The following is a 16,703-nucleotide window of genomic DNA, read 5'->3' as shown; positions in this document are numbered from 1 at the left end:
CTTATTATATTAAACTTCATTGAAAGCAAATGATAGGACATGTCCTATTATATTGAGTGAGCTATGGCAATAGGATACGAGCTTTTTATTGACAAAGGACTATTGAACTGCTTTCTCACCGGAAAATCCAAGTGGAAATAATACAGCAGTCTAAGAATATGAGCTAAGTTCAGATTGGAAGCATGATTCAATCTCAACTTGGGCAGAAAGGAAATTAAAATTGCTCTGAAAGTTTAAGTAAATATTTCATCTACCTGATTGCAGTTGTGCTAGATGGTGATGGCAAAAATTTGAATGTGTATTGTACAATACTATTGTCACTCACTGGATTCTTGTAAGGCCAGTGTTCCCAAAGCTGGCTGAATAATAGATTTACCCAGAATGCTTCGTACAGACTCCTGATCCTACTGCAGGTGACCGGAATCTGAATCTTTTGGGGCATGGTCTAGGTGTACATATTTTTAACAAGTCTTTCCTGGTGATCATTCTGCTCAGTCAAATCTGGAAAACACTATTTCAGGCTACCAATATTCATACACGGTATGATAGATCAGGAAATTAGAAGTGGCGATACATATTAGTCACAATAAATTGGTTTGGTTGCAGCAGCATGTGGGAGTTAGGGGATGATTATATGAAGACGGTCCTTCCTCTCTTGTATGTGAAGTTCTGCCGTTTCAGGTTAATATTTTTCTCTTCATAGTTCTTTCTGTATGCTAAACATCCTGGAAATATTTGTATTATAATATTTGTATTAGGTTACCACATGACAGGAAGACCTGGGCATAATGGAAAGACTGGGCCAGTGTGGGGAATGGGAGGAGTGTGGACACATCTATAAAGGGGGTGTGTGGAGTACTTCAGTTATACTGTGCCTACTACCAGTCCTCCACAGGAAGGGAGGTCCATAGCAACTATAGTTTACAAAAAGATCATATATTATAGTGAGGAGTCAAATTTCTTACTGAAATATTGGGACTCTGATTTATTTTTCCCTTAATAGAAGTGTCAAACAGGAAAATATGGGGAAATTAGAGAAAATATTACACATATTAGACTGTAATCCAGTGAAATAATTTGGTAAGCTACGATTTTGATATGTAATTGTATGTCTATGCTAGATAGATATAGATAGATGATAGATAGATAGATGATAGATAGATGATAGAGTGTGATATATATCGCACTCACCCAAACACACACATACACACATATATATGTATATAGTCACATATATTTAAGTATATGAAAAATAATTTTGTTTCCAAGAATCATAAAGTGCTTTCCAATGCTCTAAAAACCTTTATCGTATAGGAAAATTCCTTATAGAAAGCAAAGTCTCTCTCTTGCCATAAGGATATTTGCTCATGTCTTTAGTTTATAATTACTAGGTGAGTAGTTAAGGTAACTAATGTAGGTGTTCAATGAGCTTTTGAAAATTACCTGTCCAGGGGACCCTGAGTATGCATTTCAGTGCTGACCTCCTTCTGAACTGCTAACACAATTTAATGATAAAGAATATGAGCTTTAGTGTTAGTCTAGACCAGGGTTTGAGTACTACCTGTATTACTTACATGTTAAGTCACTTAATATCTTTGAGTCTTAATTTCCATATCTGTGAAATGGTGCTAATATTATTATAGTGGAAATAACTCTTGAAATAAAATAAGGATGAAAAGAGATTTTCATGTAAAGAGAATATTTAACTTTCATTATAATTTTTGAGAGAAGCCTTTTAGTATAGTTCCATACCTTAACGAAAGGGCTAGTGGCCTCATATATGGTCCATTACTCTCATCTCCACAGGGATGAGGGGAATTCTGGTTCAGTCCCACAAAGTGGTGGAGAAGAATGAACTAAGGTGGTATTAGAGATGGTTCAGTGTCTGCCTTCAAGGACAGAGAGTGCCCTCAAGGAATATATTTATTTGGTAACAGTGACTCCTTATTACAGAATTAGGATAATACTCATTTTGGCCATAAACATTGCCTAGGAGTCATAGGAGTAGAGAGTGAGATTAATAGTGACAACATGACATAGCTGAAGAGAACACAGATACATTCAATAAAATGACAGTTTAGTATCTGAGATGGAGGCTCTAGAATGGTGAGGATAAACCAGGCTCAAGCTCTGACACCAAAAAGACCTGATTAATTAAAAAATTGAAATTATTGCTTTATTAATTGTATTGTTATGGAATGTAGATCTCATCTAATAAGATACAAATATTAACAGTTATGTAGTAGAGGTTTTTTTAGCATGGTCCATTTTCATGGAAGTCATTTTTAGCTTATTCTAAATTATATGTGTTAAAAGGATATATGAATTCATTAAATTATTTTTAACCCACTCATTATTACACTCAGCTTGACATCTCAGATAGTTGCTAATTTTTAAACGATTTAACAAAACGTCCTTTGTTAAGAATTAAGCAGCAATGCTTCCACATTATTACAATTGAAGTAAAAGAAAACCTTTTAAAGAAGAGATACATGTTTTGAAGGTATATTGAGTATAGAACCTTCGAGAGTCAGAGCCAGGAAGACTCTAGACTAAATGATTTAGTTCAACCCCTCATTGGACAGATGAGGTAACAGTAGCATTTCCTGATACCCACATTAGGGTGATAAACAGCAAATAAGCAATGATCCTATCACATATTTAGAGATTGTCTAATAGTAAAGGTACTGTGCCACAGGGAGGAAGATAAGGAACTGTGTAAGACTTGCTCTCTGCCCTTATAAAAGGCTTATGATCTAGCCAAAGGAAAGAATCAGAAATGTCCCTATGTAAGAATACATAGTATGGGGTAGCTTATTTTAAGAGGTACAAAGTGCTACATGGATTATAAAGTTGGAAAGATCTTTTTGGAGAGTCTTATATTGAGGGAAGCTTCTTGGGCAGGGTGGCATTTTAATTCACTGACGAGACCCGCTCGTCAACCAAAGCTACCCAAGTGGACTGGGTGGGAGCTTAGAAAAGAAAGACACAGAGACAAAAGCTGGGATCGGGAGGTCCACTGACCGCTGATGGTGGAGCAATGCCCACGTTTGTGTTTTGCAGGAAGCTTATTTAGTAGCAAGCAGCTGCAGAGAGAAGTAAACAGCTGCAGGGGGTATGTTTATTGGGTTAGACATAGTAAGTTACACCCTGTTATGCACTTCTCTAAGTGCACAAGCAGGTTACATTTTGTGATGCACTTTTCAGAGGTGCCTGAGGCTTCAACTATTCTTTTCTCTTCTTGGATCAGTGGGGGTGGAACGTTCCCTGAAATTTCCACAGGCTGTGAGGACCCTGTCAGCTCACAGCCTGCTCCCCACAATTCACTCCCTGAGTTTTTCCCCTACTGTGATTGTAAACAAGTTCACTTACTAATAATGCTTATGTAAATAGAAAACAAATACATGGTTCAAATTATTCTTAGGATTGAGGGGGTTTTCTTAAAATATTACCTTCGGAGCTCATATTGTTATGCTCATAACTGTGGATGTTCATTCATTTGTTCAACCAGTATTTGTTGAATGTCAACTATATGCTAGCTACTGTGGATAAAATAATGAAACAAAGTACCTGTGGTTATATTATAATCTAGTCAAGGGAGAAAGATGATAAACAAATACATTCACAGCCATTTGATATTTCAGATTGCAATTAGTTCTATTAATAAGCAGGGTAAAAAGCTAGAGGAGAGTAATGGGTAGGGTGAAATGGTGCTATTTTAATATATGGTGGCAAGCGCAGGTTTTTCTGTTGAGCAGAGACCAGGAGAAAGTGGGTGAGTGAGCTATGCAAATATCAGGGGGAAGAGCATTCTATACAAAAGAAACAAGTGAATTTCATTAATATTTTTATTGAAATAGCATGAAAGACATATATTAGCTGAGCCTGCTTTTCTTCCCAACCACAAGCCAGGGAAAGGACTTTTACTTGATAATGGAAATGAGTTAATGAGCTTACCACCTTATCAATATTAGTGCGGACCTTCTATAGAAGAGGGAAAACAGAGAGTGGAAAAAATACAAAGAAAGGAAGGGCAGGCCACCGTAAATAAAGCTGCAATGAACATCTGAGCACATATATTTTTACGGACAAATGTTTTCAGATTTTTTTGGTATATACCCAGGAGAGGGTTTGCTGGGTCATATGGTAATTCTATTTTTAATATTTTGAGGAGTCTCTACACTGCCTTCCATAGCGGCTGCACCAATCTGTATTTCCACCAACAGTGTATGAGGGTTTCTTTTTCTCCACAGCCTCTCCAACAACTATTATTATTTGATTTGTTGACGATAGCACACAATGTGATATATAGATGATGTATTATAGAATTTTACACTTGAAATCTATGTAACTTTACTAACCATTGCCACCCCAATAAAATTTAATACAAAATTTTAAAAAAGAAGGAAAAAAAAGAAAGGAAGGGCAGGATTGAGCTGAGTGAGAGAAATAAATGAGTATAGACAGGAGAAAAGAAAGAAAGATAAGGCATAGGAGAGTAATGGATTTAAATCTCTATTTCAGCCTGTCCAGTCAAAAGCCTTCAATCAGGATCTTATGTCTTGCATCTTAAGTGTCATGTGCTATACATTTGCCTCTGTGAAATTGCCTAGGCCATCAACACCCTTTTGTAAGGCATTGGGTTCTCATTTTAAGCCAATCTATTAAAAAACAAGGTGTCCTTAGATACCGGGCATATGATTAAACCTGGGAAAGAGAAGAGACAGAGGAATGAAAAGGCACAGCCTTGTTGGCAGAAATTACTATTTACATAATCATAATATCTTTATTTTACAGTGTAAATTTCCTTGGATTTTTCTTATTGCCCCTAAACACACACACCCACACACACACCACCTACCACACACACGGAGTATGATAAGGTTGTTCTCAAACTTTATCCAGCCCAACACATAACACATTTGAGGGATATGATAAACCCCCACGAGTACCAGTGACTCACTAAGAGAATGATTATCATATAATAGTATTGGAGCCTGAATGTAATTTTGATTTGAATCCTAGGGCATAGAAAAATTCTTCCCAACCTTTTTCACATAACAACACACATAGAAAATGATAATATAAATATGGTACACCAAAATGAGGAGAAGGATGCCCAGATCCCACTCAGCCACCTGAAGGCAGAGAAAAACAATCTCTGGGCACATTAGTGACCCATTTGAGGAATATTATTTGGAAGCTCTGGTTTAAGGAATGAAACACAAAATTTTAATTTTTATATTTGGTCCCTCTTCCACACCCCCCCCCATCAAGGTAACTTTGGTAGTCTAAATTAATTTAAAGATACTGAAATATTATAAACTCAACATACATAGAAGGCTCTTCCATTAGTATTGTGTGTTTTTTTCTAGTTGAGATCTATGTTATTAAAGATCACCATCTAATGCATACAAATAATAGCTAGTAGAAAATGCATGAATGAGGGTTCTGTTGTTGTATTGTAACTCATAATTATTTATTTGCTTAATTTAAGACTTAGGACTTTATGAGGACATGATATTACATTTGAATGATGTACAATGGATTTTTCTTAGGAAATGCAAAATATGTGATTCAAAAATTGTCAAATTTAAGCTTATTATTAAACATTACCCCTTCTCAGAAAGAAAAATCACTCCCATTGAAACAAAAGATTACAGTTCAAGACAAGTGTAGATAAGATCCTAATTAATGAAGGTACTTACCACTGTGATATTTTGAACTGTATCTAGCTTTAGCTTCCTGTGAAAGGTTTCAATTTGCAATTGACCTGTTTTTTTTTCAACTGGTGTTTGAAAATAACAACTTAAGACAATTTATGTTATTTATATGGCAAAACATCATATTGAGGCCATTAGTTATGCTGTCTGGAGTAGTTTTCAGAAAAAAAAGCCTGCCTTTTAAGACTAACCTTTATTTATTTTTTCTTGCTGGGAGTCATACTATTTATTACATGTAAAAATGTAAAAAGATAGTGATTAATTAATAGAAAGGATTTAAGGAACAGTGATCTTCAGCTGTAATAGAAGAACTTGCCAAAAGAATTGAGTTCTGAATATAATGAAGACTTGAAAGCTACCTTATCTGGAGAAAAGTATTCCCAGTCACTGAAGATATAAGTAAGAGAAAATCAATAAGCACAAATTGCTCTTGGTGAAGAAAATACAAGTGAATCCATGATCACAGATGATGACACAAATATCCTGCTCTGGAGGGACAGTGTAAAAATGAATGCTGGCAAAGTGAAACCCTTCTTCCCTCATTAATAACTTCCTACTAGGATGGGAAAGAAAAAAAATGCACAATCAAATGATTTAGCTCAAGATAAATGTTTAAAGAAGTAAAGACTGCAAAAGTGGAAGAGAACAAATGCAGAAGGAGGTAAAAGCTTTTATTTAGTTTCCTCTCAGGTCACACAGACCCCAAGGTCTTGAACGAATATGCTCCTTTCCACATTCCAGTTTCAAGGGAGATTGGCGATCTGCTGAGAGGTTTCTTACCTATTACAAAGAGGGTTATTGACAAAATGACAAATATAGCCAAATACTTTATAGGGATAATCCTGTATGCTACATCCCCACTTGGAAATCCATTATCAAATACTTTTTTAGGCTCCCAAACATATAATGGGAGCACAGTACATGGATCATTTTTCAGAGCTGATAAAACACTAGACTCTCAGAACAGGAAGGGTGCTGAAAAATCATCTAGTTTAATTCTCTCATTTCGCAGATGGGGAACTGAGGCCAAGTGAAGGAAGGAACTCTTCCAAGGTCATTTATTAAGTTAGCAAATCACTTCATTTTTCTTGACTCTAAACCTTTCTATTTTCTATGCTACTTTTCTTGCTGAAGTTGAAGTTAGTGAAGAGGCAAATTAGATACTTCCTCCTTCATTCTTTCACTTGCTCATTCAAATAGGTTTTGCCAGGCTTAGCAAATAAACAACAATAAAAAATATAAATACATCCCAAATATTGCACAGGGCATATTTAACACTAAAATTTGTTGTTTCTCAGAAATTCAAATTTAACTGGGTGTCCTATATTTTATGTGGCAATCCTATATTTAATGCATATCTTTCATTCTTACTCTATGCCTGGCAATCAATTATTGTCCATGCCAATAAAAGAAAGAGAATAGACAAAATAATTTGCAGTATAGGCTGAACTCAGGGAGGCTTGAGAGAATCAGGGAATATAGCTATTGCGTCTGCTTGCTGGAGTCCCACTAAACCACAAATGCTTCATGCATTCAGATGACTCTCTTCTGCATGAGATCACTTATTTGGAACTTCTCTCTCTTGCTTCTAACACATAGGTTGTTGAGCTGGGCAATAACCAAGAATGGACAGTAAGAGATATTTGTGATTAAAGACTACTGTATAAATATCCCCTCTGTTCACAGAATCTTACAATGAATTATTTTGGAAGCTCAGGCATGAGAGATGCAGTAATTAATACTAGAGCACTAGGGAATTAGTACTAAAGAAGAAAAGGGACATAGGAACTCTTGCCTACTGTTTATCAAACATGCCTGGTTATCATAAGCACCTGGGAAGTTTTTTAAACTACAGGTTCTTAGGTCTCACTCCCAAAGGATCTAATTTAGTAGAGTCGGTATTTTACCCAGAATCCCAATGGTGCTCATACAGATGATCCAGGGTTGACAAATTACAAAACACTGACCTAGTATATAAGACAGCCCTTACCTCCCCTCTCTAGTCCTGGCACCTTTCTGCTCTCTTCTGCTTCAACCATAGATAAGTCTTCTTCAGTATTTTAACCCCTTCCCCATTTTTTGCACCTGTATAGCAGTCTTTTGATAACTGTTTTGTCCTTTTAAGTACAAATTCCAAATTATGAAGTAGTTTCCAACCTTCCTTTCAAAATAAGGTTGCTAAGTGGTTGGAATTCAGTTTTCTGTATAAATAAGAGGTCTGCTGCAAGTTGTTTTGTTTTTACCCAGCCTACAACCTTTGCAGCTATCCAACCACACAAACTCTAGTGGGAAATACCAGTGTAAAACTTAAAGCTTTTCCTCTACCTCTGTTTTGGTTGTCATATCCCAGTGCCCTTCGGTACTCTAGGAATGATGGTTTCATTTATGTCACAATGAGAGATATCTCATGAAGAAAGGCACCATATTGGTGGTTGAATTTGAACTGTTCCTTGAACTCTGAGGTAGATTTCAACATACAGAGTGAAGAGGGAAAAATAGTCTAGAAAAAGACACTATCACTAGAAGTTTAATGTTTCCAAATCCTGAATTATCAGAATCACCTGGAGAATTTGCTAAAAATTTACTTGGGGAGAGTGTTAAAAATCTCAAACAAGAAAAATCCCAAATAAACAACCTAACATTGCACCTTAAAGAACTAAAAAAAAGAAAAACTAATGAAACCCAAAGTCAACAGAAGGAAGCAAATAATAAAAATTAGAGCAGAACTAAATGAAACAGAGAACAAAAAGACAATAGAAAAAATTAATACAACAAACAGCTGGTTCTTTGAAAACGTTAATAAAATAGACAAATACTTGGCTAGACTTACTACGATAAAAAGAGAAAAGACATAAACAAAATCATAAATGAGAGAGAAGTTACCACTGGTACCAGAGAAATACTAAGGGTCATACAAGAACACCATGAAGGACTATATGCTATCAAATGCAATAACCTAGAAAAAATGGACAAGTTCTTAGAAACATATAGCCTTTCTAGACTGAATCACAAAGAACTGAAAAATCTAAATAGACTGATGAACAGTAAGGAAATTGAAACAATTATCCAAAACTTTTCCCAAAAGCAAAAGCCCAGGACCTACTGGCTTCACTAGTAAATTCTACCAAACATTCAAAGATTATTTAATACTTGTCCTCCTCAAACTCTTTCAAGAAACTGAAGAAGGGGAAATAATTCCTAACTCATTTTATGAGGCCAACATTACCCTGACTCCAAAACCTGTTAAGAATAACACATACACACATAAATCCTACAGACCAATATCTCTGATGAATATAGTGACAAAAATCCTAAACAAAGTACTAGCAAATTGAATACAATGATACATTAAAAAGGGGCCAGCCGAGTAGCTCAGTTCGTTAAGAGTTTGCTTAAGAGTGTGAGCTTACAATTGCTTCAAAAACAATAAAATACCTAGGAATAAATTTAACCAAAGAAGTAAAAGACCTGTACTCAGAAAATTATAAGACATTGAAGAGAGAAATGAAAGAAGATATAAATAAATGGAAATACATACCATGTTCATGGATAGGAAGAATTAATATAGTTAAAATGTCAATACTACCTAAGGCAATATATAGATTCAATGCAATTCCTATCAAACTACCAAGAACATTTTTCTCAGAAATAGAACATATAATCTTAAATTTTATATGGAGCTACAAAAGACCTCGAATAGCCACAGCAATCTTGAGAAATAAGAACAAAGTGGAAGGTATCACCCTCCCCGACATCAAATCATACTACAAGGCTACAGTAATCAAAAAAGTATGGTACTGGCATAAAAACAGACATATAGATCAATGGAACAGAATAGAGAGCCCAGAAATAAACCCATCCATATATGGTCATTTAATCTATGACATTGGAAGCAAGAATTTACATTGGAGTAAAGATAGTCTATTTAATAAATGGTGCTGGCAAAATTGGACTGACACGTGCAAAAAAATGAAAATGGATGACCAACTTACACCATATACAAGAACAAATTCAAAATGGATTAAAGACTTAAATGTAAGACCTGAAAACATAAACTCTTAGGAGAAAAAATAGGGAGTAAATTTGCAGACATTACCCTGAGTAATATTTTTACTGAGATATCCCCTTGGGCAAGGGAAATAAAAGAACAAATGAACATATGGGATTACATCAAACTTAGTTTTTTCACAGCAAAGGAAATCATCAATAAAACAAAAAGGCAGCCTACTGAATGGGAGAAGATATTTGCCAATGATATATCTGATAAGGGGTTAATATCCAAAATTTATAAAACACTCATTCAACTCAACACCAAAAAAACAAACAACCCTGGGGCCAGCCGAGTGGCTCAGTTGGTTAAGAGCTCGCTCAAGAGTTTGAGCTCTGAGCAACAGCGGTTCGAGTCCAGCCCGAGCTGAGCAGCCGCTGAGGTGCCAACAGGTAGCATGATGGCTCAGCTAAAAAACAACAACAACAACAACAAAAAAAAACAACAACAACAAAAACACAAACAACCCAATTAAAAAATGGGCAGAGGATATGAAGAGGCATTTCTCTAAAGAGGACATACAGATGGCCAACAGGCATATGAAAAAATGTTCAACCTCACTAATCATTAGGGAAATGCAAATAAAAACCACAATGAGATACCACTTCACTCCGGTCAGAATGCCTATCATCAATAAATCAACAAACAACAAGTGCTGACAAGGCTGTGGAGAAAAGGGAACCCTGGTGCACTGTTGGTGGGACTGCAGATTGGTGCAGCCATTATGGAAATCAGTATGGAGATATCTCAAAAAACTGGGAATAGAACTACCATATGACTCAGTGATCAAACCTACTCCCCATCCATGATGCAAGACATGTGACCACCTGACACCCTACAAAATATTTACAACATTATTAATTATATTCCTCAAACTGTCTTTCATGTCCCTGTGGCAATATTGTAGTTACATATTTATGCTGTCTAATCCCTTCCCCTTCTCCTTCATCCCCACTCCCTCCAACTAGCAGCCATCAGTTGTTCCTCTATATCTCTGAGACCATTTCTGTTTACTCATTCATTCATTTTTTTAGATTCCACATATAAGTGAGATCTTTTGGCATTTGTCTTTTTCCAACTGACTTATTTCAGTTAACATAATGTTCTCTATGTCCATCCATATAATTGCAAATGGTAAGATTTCATTCTTCTTTATAGCAGAGTAATACTCCATTGTATAAATGTACCAGAGTTTCTTAATCTAGTTGTCTACTGATGAGCATTTTAGTTGTTTCCAAGTCTTGGTTATTGTAAATAGCACTGCAGTGAACATAGGGGTGAATATAATTTTTGGTATTGGCATCTTAGGTTTCTCTGGATAAATTCCATGTTTTATATCTGGAACCAGACATGATGTTCTAGGCTTTAAAAGGCTAATGTGGATAATGCAATTACTAAGCCCAAATAGTGTCTATTATGGGAGTTGGGGACATATTCTTATTATTTTATTGATTCACCCATGGTGAGGTTCTCCCCATGTTATTCATATTTGTAGGTATAAATTAAATCCCTCAGTAATAATAATAATAATAATAATAATAATAATAATTAATAATAATAATAAAAGTACTTTGGAGTGCCCATTGTGCCCATAGAGTGGTAGGCCCTTTACAAATGTCATTTGTTAGTTCTTAAAACAACTCATACAAGTAGATATTAATAACCCCATTTCATAAAAGAAAACTGAGACTTAGAAAGGTTCTTTCATTCATTCATTCATACATTCATCCAGTGAACAAAGAATGCATTGAGCATTGACTAGGTGCTGGAGGAAAAGCAATGAACAAAAAAATCTCTTCCCTTGTAGAGTGGAGCATACATTTTAGTGGAGGAATGCAAATCAAAGCCAAATAAACATATGTAGGTGACAATTAGTGTTAAGAAAAAGTACTAAAAAATAAAATTAGGTATGGGCAATGGATAGTTGGGTGCTGTTTTAGAAAGGGTACTCAGGAAGGCCTATGATAAAATGGCATTTTTGCAGATTCCTGAAGGAGATGAGGGAGTGAGTGTTAAAGGCTCCACTCACCATTCCACTGATAGAAGCATCTATTGCTTCACATCACCCTCAGCACCACAAGATACCTCTGCCCAAAGTTTCCCTCTTTCACAAGGCACCCAAGTCACAGAAAGAGATATAAAAAAAGTTATTGGAATAAAGGACTCCTAATCACAGAGGAAGGCAGTTCTCACAGAAACCTCTGAGAGCTTGCTCAAGTTCTGCATATTATGCATTTTGTGGCAATATTTGTAACTTCAAGGGTCTAAAAGGTGAAGAAGGTGTAGAGCTCTCCACCGATAGATTGCTTGTTCTTGTGCTCTCCTGTTCTTGCATGCAGAATATCAGCAGTAAACAGCAGTCTTAATTTGATTGAGTGTGGAACCTTTATTTTTACAACACAAGCAATACATATATCTGTTTGAAGGGCATTCCAAGAAAAGCGAACAGTAAGAAATATCTGACTCAGGAGCACCTTTGTACATTTACATTGTGGGCCAGTGTGGCTGGAGGGGAGCAAGGAAGGCAAGCATGGTAGAGACAAAGTCACAGAGGTAACAGGGCCCAGGTCACACAAGTCACATAGAGAGTAAGAGAATCAGAATTTAACAAAGGTCTCTCTGACACTAACCTCAGCATTATTTCTGCTATATTTTAGAAAATAGAAGTTATCAGATAGAAGGTCCTTATCCTCCCAGTGCCAAACTTCCCCTCAACTCTGTGCCAGTATTTTTTAGAATGAAATGCCTTGCTCCATATAAAGGGTAAACCTCCACGTGGGTTTCAGATCCCAGCCTTCTTACTTTTTTGAAGACATTACTCCTGCAATTCTCTTTCTTTCCTGAATCATCAATTTCTTCTGCTTTGCGGTTCTCATTAGCATCAAAATATGTTGTAGTAACTCATATCCTAAAAAACCAAAACCAAAACCCAAACCTCCACACTCACTCCAGCAATCACCGTCATCCCATTTGTCTTCAAACCAAAGGATGAGTTAATGTCTCTACTTCTTTCCTTATTAATTATTTCCTTAAGCCACTCCCTCATCTGCACTGAAGTTACCCTTGTCAAGTTCACCAATGACCCGCCTAATGCCAAACCCTTTGGCTACTTTTCCATTTTTATTTGACTTTACCTCTCCACAGGTTTGACAAAATTGACCACTTTATCACAATATTTTCTCCATTCATCTTCTAAGACCTCACACTTCTACTTCACTGGCTCTTCCTTCTTAGGTCCTTTGCTATATTTCTCTTCCCAACCTCTATGACTTATTGCCCTGATTCAAGTTCACTTTCCTTTTCTCTCTGTAAATCCTCTACTTCTAGGTGATTTCATTAAGTTCTTGGTGTTAACTGCCATTTCTACACCATCTGTATTTCCATCCTGCACCTCTTCTCTGAGCTCCATACATAATGTCTTGTACTATCTACTTAATATGTACATTTTAATGTCTAATGGATATCTCAAGTCTACTATGTCTTGATTTCTTTCTTAAACCTGCTTTTCTCCTGATCTTCCTTAGCTTAAAATCAGACCTCCTCTGAGTGATTCAAGTGAGAAACCTAGGTGATCTCTTTTTGATTTCTCTCTTTCCCTCTCCTCCTTAAAAAGTCCTGTTAATGCTACTTCCCAACATATCACACATGCATATATTTTTCTGCACCTCCACAACTAACAACTTATTTCTGCCACTATCATTGTGCACTTGATAGAGCACAACAGTGTTCTAATAGGACTCTGTGCTTCTAGGCTTGTCTCCCAACAAATTTTTCCCCCACAAAGTAGTCAGTTATTTAAAAAATCTTTCACTGGTATCTACTGGTGCTGCTTTGAGCAGCTGGAATGGGTTTCTGCAGGGTGAGCCACCTGGGGCTTCGAGGTGGGGAGAAGAGAGTCTCTGGCCCACTGGGATGATGGGAACTTCCTGTGCAGGTACTTGATGTGGTGGGATACTCTGTCTGTGGGAGATGGAGGGTTTTCCAGGTCTGTGGCTTGTTGGAGCATGCTCTGTCTTGCTGCTGCTGACCTGGTGTCTCTGGATAAGAGAGGAGAACCTCAGGTCATTTCTGGTCTGGGCACTTGTTGTGGTGAGATCCCCCTTTGCCAGCTCCCCACTGGCCACTCCTCATACCTCTGGGTGGGATGAATCCCCAAATTTCTATCTCTATGTTGCACCTTGTAGCTGAGCTCATATTTATATATTCCATTATCTAATTAATATGTCCATTTTCATGTCTAATGGAGATCTCAAAACTAATATATCTTGATTTCTCCTATAATCATCAATATTTACTTAATTATGCAGTCCCTATTTTAGGGGAGATTCCCCTGGAAGCTTTCTTTAAGGCCCAGTTGAGCATAGCAGGTAGGATGTTTACTAAGGAGTATTATTATTGGTTCTTCAGAAAAGTCATGATGCATGTTTGTGACAGATGGAACTAGTTCATTTTTAGAAGTACTAGAGTCATTCGCATCTATGTTATTGTTATGTAATTTGACAGCTGACAATTCTAGCTTCATTCTAAAAAAATTGAGCTATTTGGTTGAGTTTTGGATATTTTACAACAAGTTGAAGATGGAAGACCAAACTGCATTTTTGCCATATTTTACTGTTTCACTTCCATAAAGGGAAGAACGCGCGTCAAACTTGTGAAAAGTTGCATAAAGTTTATAGTGACAATGCTCTACAAGAATGTCAGTGCCAACGATGGTTCATGAAATTTCGTGCTGGTGATTTTGATCTGAATGAAGCTCCTCATTCAGGAAGTCCCAACGAGTTTGATGACGACAAAATAAAGGCATTGATCAAGTCAAACCCACATTAAACAACACGAGAGATTGCAGAAACATTGAGCATCCATTATTCAAGTGTTCATGACCATCTGAAGAAGCTGGGATACATAAGCAAGCTCAATATTTGGGTTCCACATAAACTTAAAGAAGTTCATTTGACGGTGAGAATAAACATCTGCAATATGCTCATTAAACGTGAGGAAAACGATCCTTTTTTGAAGCGACTGATAACTGGTGATGAGAAGTAGCCTATTTATAACAATGTGGTCTGCAAATGGTCTTGGTCTCGATGTGACGATTTGCCTCAAATGATATCAAAAGTAGAAATTCATCAGAGGAAGGTTATGCTCTCAGTATGGTGGTATTTTAAAGGTGTTGTGTTTTTCGAGCTTCTACCAAGGAACCAATCAATTCGAATGTGTACTGTTGGCAATTGGACAGTTTGAATGAATCCATCATCCAGAAATATCCAGAGCTTGTTAATTGTGAAGGAGTTGTGTTCCATTGCAACAACACAAGACCTCACACAAGTTTGATCACTCGTCAAAAATTATTGGAGCTTGGATGGGATGTGTTGCCACACCCACCATACTCACCTGACCTTGTGCCATCAGATTTCCACTTGTTTTGTTCCCTTCAAAACTCCTTGCATGGTATAACATTCAATTCAGATGAGGCTATAAATCAGCACCTTGTTCAGTGTTTTTGCAAATAAAGACAGGTCCTTCTATGAATGAGGAATTATGCAGCTCACTGAAAGATGCAAAAAGGTTAACGAACAAAACAGGCAATATATCATTAATTGATCTTTGTTCTTTGTATAAGTAAATGACCTTTGAAAAACAGAATGACCTTTGAAAATACATCATGACTTTTTTGAAGACCCAATAGTAGCAACACTTGTGGAAGGAATAGGAAGGAAGCAAAACTGGGCAATAGGAAAAGTCAAGCTGTGATGGACACTCAACAAGATCCTACAAGGACTTCTGGAGCTACAGTGGTCCTTCATAATTGTCCTAAATTTGGCCAAGATTGATGGACCTTTATATTTCTCATGAGTTATATGTTGGATGTTGGCCACTTGGAAGGGGCGTCGCCTAGTGTGACAGAGCTATTAAGCAAGCTGCAGCTAAAGGCTGTCTTCAAACACACTTGCAGCAACTGGGGACAACAGGCCCTTCTCTGAAGTAAAATCTGAGTGGTGTATCTGTTCCAAAACAATCCCTGTGTTTATAACCATACTTATGACCACATGAGCCTAGTCAGTCCCAGCACGCTGGAATCACGTAAGCCAGCCCAGGGTGAGTATTTCTAGTCCTGGGAGCTGACCAGTAAAAAATTCTTTTCTCAGCCTTATAATCTGCTTAAATTTTTCCTGACCCCAGCAGTGCTCCCCAGGTACATCTAAGCAGAGAGCACACCCTGGCCATGGTAGAATGCCAGCCAAGAATTTTCCCCAGTCCCTCTGGGCCCACCAATTCATGTTGGTCTGTGTTGGCAAAGATTTCATCCCTAGCTTGCTTGCTAGGTGAGAGTTCAGTGCCTGGACCACTGTGAGCTCACTGCCCAGGATTTCCCCACCAGCCATCTGCACACTAGTGGAGAATTTCCTCCTTGGCACCAATAATCTAGTCTAGCCCTTAAGAGTTTCCCTCAAGCTCTCCATATGGCCACTTAAGAGCCCTCCCTCTTAATATTATAATTATTATGGGTTTACTTTGCTCTGTGTGTGTAAGAGAGAATAATGATGAATAATGATGTTTTGCATGCTTTCATGTGTGCTAATTGACCATTTGTACATCGTCTTTTGTGAGTTTTTTTGTCAAATTCTTTGCCCGGTTTTTGAGAGATTTATTTCCTGCACAAGCTTGTTTTCTCTTTTGAGTTAAGATTACCAGTTAAGAAGCCTGCTGCTATCTCTAGGCAAGAACTTTTTAGATGACTTAAAGGGCAAAATTGTTAATAATTTGACCACAAACTACTCTGGTCTTCTGATGTGAAGCTTTTGACATGAACCTACAAACATAAGTGCCCCCCTATATAATTTCAAAACAACATAACTTTTCAGTTTCACTGTGTGTCATTTGTATGCATATGACAAATATATATATATATATATATATATATATATATATAT

This window comes from Hipposideros armiger, unplaced genomic scaffold, assembly GCF_001890085.2.
Source record: "Hipposideros armiger isolate ML-2016 unplaced genomic scaffold, ASM189008v1 scaffold_575, whole genome shotgun sequence".
NCBI lineage: Eukaryota > Metazoa > Chordata > Mammalia > Chiroptera > Hipposideridae > Hipposideros > Hipposideros armiger.
Note: the sequence above shows the minus strand (reverse complement) of the source record.